We start from the raw sequence: 8988 nt of genomic DNA, 5'->3' as shown, positions 1-8988 counted from the left end.
AATACAGTAGCCAAACCACTAAGAGCCATGGCTCTGTTGAACCGTTCATCCCACCTCCTCTTAGCAGTAATGATTTTAAGGGATTCTTTATAGATAATATTGTTTTGTTTAAAAAATAAGATCATTAGGACTCCTACAACTATGAATGGTTTATCTCTGGAAGGTGAGGCAGCATCTGAGGTAGTCATAGAATCTGAACCGGGTTTGGACTGCTTTGATCCAGTTGGACTTTCACAGTTAGCAAAACTATTGTCTTCATCTAAGTCTTCAACTTGTATGTTAGATCCAGTTCCAACAAGGTTATTTAAGGAAGTATTGCCTTTGATCTCCTCCTCCATTTTAGATGTGATTAATCTATCCCTGTTACAGGCATACAGGTGCTGGTCATAAAATTAGAATATCATGAAAAAGTAGATTGATTTCAGTAATTCCATTTAAAAAGTGAAACTTGTATATTATATTCATACATTACATACAAACTCATATATTTCAGATGTTTATTTTGTTTAATTTTGATGATTACAAATGACAACAAATGAAAATCTCAAATTCATCATATCAGAAAATTAGAATATTACTGAAGACCAATAAAAACAAAGGATTTATAGAAATGTTGGCCAACTGAAAAGTATGAACATGAAAAGTATGAGCATGTACAGCACTCAGTATTTAGTTGGGCCTCCTTTGGCCTGTATTACTGCAGCAATGCGGCGTGGCATGGAGTCGATCAGTCTGTGGCACTGCTCAGGTGTTATGATAGCCCAGGTTGCTCTAATAGTGGCTTTTAGCTCTTCTGAATTGTTGGGTCTGGTGTATTGCATCTTCTTCTTCACAATACCCCATAGATTTTCTATGGGGTTAAGGTCAGGAGAGTTTGCTGGCCAATTAAGAACAGGGATACCATGGTCCTTCAACCAGGTACTGGTAGCTTTGGCACTGTGTGCAGGTGCCAAGTCCTGTTGGAAAATGAAATCTGCATCTCCAAAAAGTTGGTCAGCTGAAGGAAGCATGAAGTGCTCTAAAACTTCCTGGTATGTGGCTGCGTTGACCCTGGACCTCAGAAAACACAATGGACCAACACCAGCAGATGACATGGCACCCCAAACCATCACTGACTGTGGAAACTTTACACTGGACTTCAAGCAACGTGGATGAAGTGCCTCTCTTCTTTTCCTCCAGACTCTGGGACCTTGATTTCCAAAGGAAATGCAAAATTTACTTTCATCAGAGAACATGACTTTGGACCACTCACCAGCAGTCCAGTCCTGTTTCTCTTTAGCCCAGGCAAGACGCTTCTGACGCTGTCTGTGGTTCAAGAGTGGCTTGACACAAGGAATGCGACAGCAGAAACCCATGTCTTTCATACGTCTGTGTGTGGTGGTTCTTGAAGCACTCACTCCAGCTGCAGTCCACTCTTTGTGAATCTCCCCCACATTTTTGAATGGGTTTTGTTTCACAATCCTCTCCAGGGTGCGGTTATCTCTCTTGCTTGTACACTTTTTTCGACCACATCTTTTCCTTCCCTTCGCCTCTCTATTAATGTGCTTGGATACTGAGCTCTGTGAACAGCCAGCCTCTTTAGCGATGACCTTTTGTGTCTTGCCCTCCTTGTGCAAGGTGTCGATGGTCGTCTTTTGGACAACTGTCAAGTCAGCAGTCTTCCCCATGATTGTGTAGCCTGTAGAACTAGACTGAAAGACCATTTAAAGGCTTTTGCAGGTGGTTTGAGTTAATTAGCTGATTAGAGTGTGGCACCAGGGGCCATCAATTTTGAACCTTTTCACAATATTCTAATTTTCTGATATGATGAATTTGAGATTTTCATTTGTTGTCATTTGTAATCATCAAAATTAAACAAAATAAACATCTGAAATATATGAGTTTGTATGTAATGTATGAATATAATATACAAGTTTCACTTTTTAAATGGAATTACTGAAATCAATCTACTTTTTCATGATATTCTAATTTTATGACCAGCACCTGTATGTACCCAAGGGTTTTAACCTCTCAAGCCTGATGGGCCCATTATCGGGCTGAACTGACTTCTCATGTTTATCTATTTATAGAAATAGCCAAAACAAAGTCCCATGGTGTTTCATCCACATGCATTTCAAATGGGGCTTTAAATGTTCTAAAACATGTTTTAATGTTATTTTTCACAAATATTTATTGTTTTATAGCTGTGTAAACAAATACAATAAGATTTAAAATTCCACCTGACATGTTTGACTCTGCCAGAATAATTCCAACAGCACATATTCATTTTTAGCCACACCTCCTAATGGCTGGCATCATTGAAAACTAGATGGTCAGGCCCTTTCCCCGGGTTTCCGGAGGGTTTTCAAACCCTTTAATTGAGCAATATTTGCCACATTTCTCCTCCCCAAACCGTGTTTTGTTCCCGGGGAATTGATTTAGGGACAGTTGTTAAGATTTTATGGAAAAACCCAAACCATTCTTCCCAAATTTAATTTTTTTTTTTTGGGTGGGGAAAATAAAATATTTTTGTTTTTTAAAAACCTAGATTTTATTTATTTTTTCCCAGTCCAGGGGTTTCCCCGGGGGCAATCACAAATAAAAGCAGGCAAGCCCCCTGTTTTTGGGCTAGGGGGAATTCATTCTCTTCAAAGTGAGATTTCTTTTTCCCAAAGATCGGGAATATAAATATATTAGTCCTGATGTGTCATAATTTGGCTTAGATTTTTTGTTAAGGTGTTGTTTTAGAAGTCATTGGGGTTGCAGAAACAGGGGTTTTTAAAAGTTTTTTTTTTAGAGGAAATATAATTTCTTCCCCCATATATTTGAGGGACTTTAACAGCATTAAAATGCTTTTTAGAAAGAATGAAAACCGCCACCTTCCAGAGGGGCCTACGTTCACCCTCAAGCCTTTATTGTAAAAAACCCAAAATAAAAAAATGCAAAAAGGGGGATACTAAAATGGCGGGAAAGGAAATAAAACAGTCCCCCCTTTTAATCATTCATTAGGTAAATTTTTAGTTTTGTTTTTAAAATCCCGGGAATTTCAAAAAAAAAACCCGGGTTAAATCTTAAAAAGAAAAGGGGTTTTTGCCTTATGAAAAAGGTTTTTCCAATTTTTTTATTAAATCATATTTGTGGGGCCCCTTTTCCCCTTTTTTGAGGGGAAAAAAATGCTTTTGGCTGAGACAGAGGGGAAAAAAATGGAAAAATTTTGGGCCCCATGTGCCAAAATCCCCAATTTCCGCCTAGCCCCCCTGTTTCAAAAAATCTTTTGGGAAAAAAAACATGTTTAAAAACTTTTTTCCAGTCCAATTAAAGTCCTTTTGCTGGGATTTTATTGCCCTTGATGGGATTTTTCCCCAAATTGTGGGGGGTTTTTTTTCCCTTTATTTTTAAAAGGGGGGTTTTGCATGGGGGTTTTGCAGTTTTTTATTTTAAAAAAAAATCGGGCGTGGAAAAAGTTTTTTTTAATTTTAAATGCATGGGGTCAATTTTTGGGGCCCCCTAAAAAACCAGGGGGCCTTTCTCCCCAAAAATTTGAAAAAGGGGGTTGCTCCCATAAAAAGAGACTCAGGCCCAAAATCTCCCGAGTGTCTTTTTTTTTATTTTCCTTTTTTTTTTCTTTTTTAAAATCACTTAAAAATTTTCAAAGAAAAACCCCCAAAAGGGGTTTTGAAAACCTACAAAAAAAAAAAACACAATGTTTTAAAAATTTTTCCAGTAAATTTTTTTTTTTACTTTTGATTTATTAAATTAAAAAACCCAAAAACAAATTTAAATTCCAAAATGCAAAAAATTCCAATTTTTGTAAACCCTGCTAGGCCCTCTAAAAGCAGGTTTAATGTTTTAAGGTTCTTTCCTTTACCAGTGGTGTCTTGCGGGGAGCAAGGAAAGGTGAGGTCTTTGGTCGTAGAAGTTTTCCCCCGGAAAAAGGGGTTGTTTTGGGTTATTACTTTATAGGCTCCTGAAGGCCTGGGGTGGGGAAGGGATGGGGTTGGGGCTTGATTTCTGTGAGGTTGTTGGTCCCAGTTGGGTGGAGATGGTTTTGTTAAACTCACCCAAAAAACCCCATTTGTTTTTTTAATTTGAACCTCCCACTTTGAGCCCTTTCCTTTTTTAAACCCTAAGGGAAAGGTCACCCCTTTTTTCTCTTCACTAGATCTTGGTCCCAGCGGGGTTTTTCTTGTGTTTTCTTTTTGGGGAAAATAAACCCCAAATGCGCCTTACGTTTTCTGTAAGTATTTTTGAGGGTATTTCATTTGAATTTCCCTTTCCTCATTTTCCTCGTTTGTCCTCCAGCTCTCACAAGGGGTTACGGGGTAACTTGGTAAGTACGAAAAATGCACTCTCTTAAACCGCCCCTTTTCCCGTTCACTTTTTTAAAACAAAATAACTCCCCAAGTTTGTATTGCCTCTAAAAACCCCTTTTTTGGGTCTGCAAGCCAAAAAATTTGTTTTCCCAAAAAAAACATTTGGGTTTTTTGAATGCCTTTTTACTTTTGGAAAAACCCAAAATTTTAAAATCCAGCTAGTTAAAAGTCCATTTTCTCCAGAATCTTTTCCAACTTCTGTTTGAATAAACCTTTAAAATCTTTGAGTGGATAATTTTTTAAATTTCAAATCTAAAATTTAATACTCTTTGGTTTCAGTTTTTAAACAGGCAGCAGGGGAGTTTGGGGTGATGTGGGCTTATGAAATTTCTCGCTTTGGTTTTTTGCATCTTTTGGGTTCTTTTAATTAGCCAAAGATTAGCTGCCATTTCCCGGGAATGTTTAAAATTCACCCCCAAAGTTAAAAAAACTCCCATCTGACCCTAGATTGTGCAATGCTTGCGGGAAAATAATTTCCAAGCTGCTTTGTTTCCCCCATTCCTAGAGGGGGGAGTCTGCAGGATGTATTTCCCAGTTCCATTCAAGTTCCATTTTTCCCAATAGTTTTCTTTTTTGGGAATTTGCCTTTGTTTAGATGGCCTAAAAAAAAAGTAAAGATCACCCCAGGACAGGTTTTGGCCCCAATAAAGGGTTTTTTCCGGGCCAAACTGACCTTTAATTCCTTGGATGTCCGTCTCGGGGCTGTAAATCTTTTGGTATGCTAAAAAAAAACCCTTAAACCTTAAACGGGATCGCTTACAAGACTGGGGTTTTGCTCTAGATGACATGCAAAAGAAGAAAATGCCCCACATTTTCCCATTTTTTTAAACTTTTTTCCCGGGGCCCTCATCCCAAAATTAATAGGGTCCAAATAGATAAATTAATTTAGTAAACTCAATGGTTTTGGCAGGCAGTTTTTCTTTTTGGGTGGAGATCCCCCAATTACTGTTCACACCCTCTTTCCCCTGTTTTCCCCCGGGCAGTCACAAAATTTGAACCCAACAACTTTTTTAGAAAACCCTTTCGCTTCACCCCCATGGTTTCCCTTTTCATCCCCGAAAATGTTCCAAGCAAATGTTTTTTATGTTTTTATTTTCATGAGCTTAAAAGAGAAAACCCAAATTTGGATCCCCCATGGTTATATGGAAAAAGGGGGGGAAAACAACTCTTTTGTCTTTTTAAAAGGATTGAATACAACCCCTCCAAAATCCCAAAAAAGTCCAGAATTTTTGTTCTTTAAAACAAAAACTAAGTTGTTTAAAAGTTGTGTCATTGAATGAGGGTACTCATTTGTGAAAGCCAGGAAAACATTTTTTTCAGTGTTTTCTCCACTCTTAACAAAAGGGCCCAGGAAGGGGATGGTTGGTTTTGTTTTTGGGAAAATCTTTTTTGAAATTTTTTCCCCTTTAAATTTTTTCTTCCCAATTTTTGCTTGTTTTCCCAAAAGGGGGGGGTTTTCCATTTTTTTAAAGGGTTTTCTAAACCCCCATGCAATGACTCTAAACTTTTTTAGAAAAAACAAACTATATCTTCTCTTTAAATTAATTGTTTGGCAATGAATGTAAGAGGAGGATTTTGAGTTGGCTGTCTTTTTCTTTCCCACTCTTAGCTTTTAAAGAATTCTTTGTTTCAAATCCTCTCACACATTTTTTGTTTGGTTTGCTTGGGACTGTGCAAATGTTGTTGTTACTCCCGGGAGAAAGCTTTTTTGGAGCTTTTTCAAGAATATTTTCTTTTGCAAAAAAAGGCAAGGGTTTTTGGGCTGATTATATGGCCCATTGATCAATAGGTTGCGACAAAAAATTTTGGTCCCCATTTTCCCACTGTGGGGTTCCCTTTTTGGAGGTATCGGGGAAAATGCTCCCCCGGTGAAATGTCTGCGACATTGAGCTCCCCGGGAAATCCCCCCAAATCCAAATTCTGCAACCGCCCCCAGTTTCTGTTTTAAAAACCAAAAACTCTGTTTGGAAAAAGAAAGGGGTTTTGGTATCCTTAGCTTTTCACGCTGTGGCTCCTAGCACATTTTGGGTGGTCCAAAAATGGTACCAGCCCCCAAAAAATTTTCCACCCTGCTGGGGCTTTTCAACTTTCTTTCGGGTCGAGTTTGGCAAAAAAACTGCACCACAAAATTTTCTGTTTTTTTCCCAAGGTTCTCCTTTCTGGTCAAAGTGGAGGGGTTTTGTTTTTGGTTTTTCTAAAGTTAATTTGGGAAATTCCCCTTGCTTTTGTTTCCCATCTAAATTTTTTAAGAACTGCAACCATAACTTTTGTCCTTTTTCCATCAAAAAAAAGTTATTCCTATGGGCTTTAATCCAAAAAATTTTTTTGTTTGGGGGGGTTAAAAAAAAACTTTCGGGGTTGGGAAAATTTTTAATTTTGGGGCCACGGGAAAAATTCCCCCTCCTGGAACAATCAATGGTTTTCATTTCTTACCCCATCGGGAAAGTGGCTGTTACCAAGTGTCACCTGCTTTACCTCCCATTTCTGGTTTTTTGGGAAAACCCTTTTTCCTCACTAAAATTTGGGGCTCCTTTTTTTGGTGGGGTGTGATTTCCCCAATGGGATAAAAAAAGGTAGTACTTGGAAAGGAGTTCTTTCTGGGTGAGAGGATTTGGAGTTTTTGGGCCCTCACTTCTCCTTTTTTCGGGGTTTTGGGTCCCACTTTATTTTTTTCATTTTTTTTGAGAAGTTTGATTGATGTCATCACATAAAATTTTTGTCCCCCTCACCGGATATCCCACTAAAGGCAACGTCTAGTTTTTATCTTTTTTTCTTAAAAACTGTTTAGGGATTTGTAAAAAATGTTTTCCCCCGGCTAGGTAAAGGACATTTTTTGGCCTCCCATTTTGGGGCCCCCCGGGTTGGCCCCATGGTTTCAAAAAGGAAATCCCACCCTTGTAAAGATCTTTCCCCTTTTTTTAGTGTGCTTTTCCCAAAAAGGTCTGGGTCGTTGTCAGTTTGTTAAGAGGGTCTTTAAAACAAAACAGTCTTTTTCCCAAAAGGATCCTCCGATCCTTTTACACGGTTGAAATTAGGGGGCAGTTTTGCGTCTCTCGCATTGTTATTTTTGGGGCAATCATCCAGCAGGTGGGTTCCCCAAAATTTTTTAATCATTGGTAATGGCCCCAAACTCACCGGTTCCCCTTTTTCTGAGTTTTGTCTTTTCCAGAGGAACACTGTTTTTAGATGTTTCCAGGCCCTTTCAAAGGCCACACAGGGTTTATACATCTTTTTAAAATGTTTCCTTTCAAGGCACTTTCCAGCCCCCTTTCTGAACCTGAGTAGAAACAGAAACGAATATCATTTCTTTATTTAAAGACCTTCAAAATTTTTGCCCTGCTGTTCCTTATTTAACCCCACAGGAGTGGTAAACAGAATGGGTTTTTGGTTTGCCCCCGGGTTTGGTTTTTTCAAAACCTTACTGGCCCTTTCCATTTGTTTAGGGTGGCTTTTTTTGTTAGCTGTTTTTTTGGTGCTTTCCTCCCCCAAAATTTCATGAAACCTGGTTTGCTAGACATTTTGGCCATTCGGGCTCTTTTAATTTAATGGCTTTTTGTTTTAAGAAAATTTTGATTAAACCATTTTTTCCCCTTGTTATTGGGAAACCAAGTGGGTTTCTAAAACCCAAGGGTCCCTTTTCCCATCCCAGTGGGGGGGCATCACTTGTGGCCCATCTGTTGCACATAGGTAAAAACCCTTGTTTAATTATTTCGAAGGGTTCCTTTCTCCTAAAATTTATTGCCCATTCTTTTCCAAAAATGGGTAAATGTCCCACGCGACTTTACCAACATTTGGGTTCACAAGCTGTTCCTATGTTCCCATTTTCCAAACCAATCAAATGAACCTTTTTTTGGGGAATTTGGTATTTTTCCCCCTTTCGCTTTAAATTTTCTTTTAAAACGGGCAGATTTTTCTTCTTTTTTTTAAAGGAGCAGTGCGCCCTTTTTTAGAACGAGAAAAGTGGGGTCTTTTTAAACCGTGTCCCTCCCACGTCGACATCTTCACAAAGGTCCCGGATGAGCTGCCCCTCCCCGGGCCCAATCCCTAGTGGGACTTTTTAAACAGGACGGGTTTCTCCAACAACCCTTTGGGAATTTTTTTTGGGGCCCCCAGTTGCCTTTTTTTCTTTGCTAAATTTTTGGGTTACAGCCTAAGGGGGGTATTGGGTCTTTTGAGGTTTCCGGGGCCCAATCTTTCGGGGAAAAAATTTTTTGCAGCCCCCCAGGGGTTGAATGACTTTTATGCCCCTTTAGAAAATTTTAAATGAGTCCATAAAAATTTGAGCTGGGGGGCTTTCACTGGGGCCTTTTGGGGGGTTTTTGGGATTTTTAAAATTTTTAAAAAGGTTTTCTTTTTTGTTCTAACTTTGACTGAAATTCCCCCAACACCAGGGAAAAAAAGGAAATGTTTTTTTCCTCATTTCTGGGTTTCCCAACCTTTTTTGGGTGACTTAAAATGAGAAAGGGAAATGGGTTATCGGGAAACCCCCCCAAGGGAAAAATTAAGTGCCATTTTCTGGCCGGGATTTGCAGGGGATTTCCCCAACCTTTGGGAATGAAAGGTTGTTCCTTTTTTTTTCCATTTTGACTCCTAAGCCCAGGGACTTCCACTTTGTTTTTCTTGTTGGAACCCAGTT

The sequence above is a fragment of the Cyprinodon tularosa genome, unplaced genomic scaffold (genome assembly GCF_016077235.1).
Source record: "Cyprinodon tularosa strain WSP-4 unplaced genomic scaffold, ASM1607723v1 ctg1113, whole genome shotgun sequence".
Lineage (NCBI taxonomy): Eukaryota > Metazoa > Chordata > Actinopteri > Cyprinodontiformes > Cyprinodontidae > Cyprinodon > Cyprinodon tularosa.
The sequence above is the reverse complement of the archived record's forward strand: the minus strand, read 5'-3'. Positions refer to the sequence as shown.